At 50.2% G+C, this 2,500-nt stretch overlaps 2 non-coding genes across 2 annotated transcripts; both read right to left on the bottom strand.

Annotated features, from left to right (window-relative positions):
* Positions 1-9: 9 nt before the first annotated feature.
* On the bottom strand, positions 10-162 carry LOC145847596 (5.8S ribosomal RNA). The gene has a single exon (XR_014371404.1). It is a non-coding gene; the product is annotated as a 5.8S ribosomal RNA (ribosomal RNA).
* A 182-nt stretch (positions 163-344) lies between these two features.
* LOC145847587 (small subunit ribosomal RNA) lies at positions 345-2,152 on the bottom strand. The gene has a single exon (XR_014371396.1). It is a non-coding gene; the product is annotated as a small subunit ribosomal RNA (ribosomal RNA).
* Positions 2,153-2,500: the final 348 nt, after the last annotated feature.

Genomic DNA, 2,500 nt, shown 5'->3' with positions numbered 1-2,500 from the left:
GTGTGTTAAAGACCCTGAGACGGACGTGGCCCCAGGATTACCCGAGGCCGCAATACGCGTTCAGAATATCGATGCTCAATGTGTCCTGCAATTCACATTACTTCTCGGAGCTAGCTCCGTCCTTCATCGACGCTCGAGCCGAGTGATCCACCGCTAAGAGATCTCTCGTGTTAATCAATCTCAATGCAACCAAAAAATCGTGTTCAAAAAGAAGCGGCCGCGCCAGCACTTGCGTGCTGAATTATTACTCCCGCTGTCAGGAAGCAACGCGACCGAACTATAACAGTTACAGGGCTCGGTCCCTTCGAAGAAGAGACGTCGCTTGAAATCAAATTTCGATTCGTTAATGATCCTTCCGCAGGTTCACCTACGGAAACCTTGTTACGACTTTTACTTCCTCTAAATGATCAAGTTCGATCGTCTTTTCGAACACCGGCGAGTGCGTTGCCGCACGTACCAGGCTCAATCGGAGGACCTCACTAAACCATTCAATCGGTAGTAGCGACGGGCGGTGTGTACAAAGGGCAGGGACGTAATCAACGCAAGCTAATGACTCGCGCTTACTGGGAATTCCTCGTTCAAGGGAAACAATTGCAAGTCCCTATCCCTAGCACGACCGGGGTTCAACGGATTACCCGGACCTTTCGGCCTAGGGAACACACGATGATCCGGTCAGTGTAGCGCGCGTGCGGCCCCGAACATCTAAGGGCATCACAGACCTGTTATTGCTCAATCTCGTGTGGCTAAACGCCACTAGTCCCTCTAAGAAGTTGTCTCCGACCCAATGGGTCGAGCAGCTATTTAGCAAGTAAGAGTCTCGTTCGTTATCGGAATTAACCAGACAAATCGCTCCACCAACTAAGAACGGCCATGCACCACCACCCACAGAATCAAGAAAGAGCTCTCAATCTGTCAATCCTCGCTGTGTCCGGGCCGGGTGAGATTTCCCGTGTTGAGTCAAATTAAGCCGCAGGCTCCACTCCTGGTGGTGCCCTTCCGTCAATTCCTTTAAGTTTCAGCTTTGCAACCATACTTCCCCCGGAACCCAAAGACTTTGGTTTCCCGGAAGCTGCCGGACAGTTCTTAAGTTCGACACTGCCCGATCGCTAGTCGGCATCGTTTAAGGTCAGAACTAGGACGGTATCTGATCGTCTTCGAACCTCTGACTTTCGCTCTTGATTAAAGAAAACATTCTTGGCAAATGCTTTCGCAGTCGTTCGTCTTGCGCCGATCCAAGAATTTCACCTCTAACGGCACAGTACGGATGCCCCCGTCCGTTCCTATTAATCATTACCTCGTGCTCCGAAAACCAACAAAATAGAACCGAGGTCCTATTCCATTATTCCATGCAACATTATACAAGCGTAAAGCCTGCTTTGAACACTCTAATTTTTTCAAGGTAAACTTGCCGGACCACCGCAACACTCAGTTAAGAGCACCGCGAAGGCACCGACCAACAAGAACAACGAGGCCAGTGCTAGCCTTTCGACCGACCAACCTCGCCGTCCCTATATCCAACTACGAGCTTTTCAACCGCAACAACTTAAATATACACTTTTGGAGCTGGAATTACCGCGGCTGCTGGCACCAGACTTGCCCTCCAATGGATACTCGTTAAAAAGTTTAAAGTGTACTCATTCCAATTGCAGGACCTCGTACGAGGTCTGCATTGTTATTTTTCGTCACTACCTCCCCGAGCCGGGAATGGGTAATTTGCGCGCCTGCTGCCTTCCTTGGATGTGGTAGCCGTTTCTCAGGCTCCCTCTCCGGAATCGAACCCTGATTCTCCGTCACCCGTTACAACCTCGGTAGGCCGATACCGTACCGACGATAGTTGATAGGGCAGTTGCTTTAATGAGATGTCGCCAGCACTAGGCCGTGCGATCCGCAAGCTTATCCAGAGTCACCATTGTAACGACCCGAAAGCCGGTTAGTTTTGGTCTGATAAATGCGCGCCTCACGTCAGTTCGGCGCTTTACGCATGTATTAGCTCTAGAATTGCCACAGTTATCCATGTAAAAGCGTACAATCAAATGAACCATAACTGATTTAATGAGCCATTCGCAGTTTCACTGTACGTGAGCTCGTACTTACACTTGCATGGCTTAATCTTTGAGACAAGCATATGACTACTGGCAGGATCAACCAGATAACTATCCGAGGGCGTTTAAACCCGTTGCTCGACTGAGCGTTTTTACTGTATAAATACAGACCTTTTCTATCACTCGGCTTAAAAGCCTTGCGAACGTTACTGAAAGTCGGCGCCGGCCTTTTGCTGTTTAAAGCGCCAGCCCGCGTCGACTGCAGCATGCAGCTATACAACTGACTGTTCTTTCTCCCGACCAACCGTTTGCCTTCTGCCGGTTAACTCGTCAGCAGCAACACGCCATCTGTCTGCTGCAGTTACCCGCCTCGAGCCGTGCCTGCGTCGGCTACTCGTCTCGACGACTTCGCAAAGCTATAAGCCTACCGCCGCTGGACGCTTGTAGTTTTTCATACG

The sequence above is a fragment of the Thalia democratica genome, unplaced genomic scaffold, assembly GCF_965202585.1.
Source record: "Thalia democratica unplaced genomic scaffold, ktThaDemo2.hap1.1 HAP1_SCAFFOLD_984, whole genome shotgun sequence".
In the NCBI taxonomy this organism is placed as follows: domain Eukaryota; kingdom Metazoa; phylum Chordata; class Thaliacea; order Salpida; family Salpidae; genus Thalia; species Thalia democratica.
This window is presented reverse-complemented; position numbering and strand designations above follow the sequence as displayed.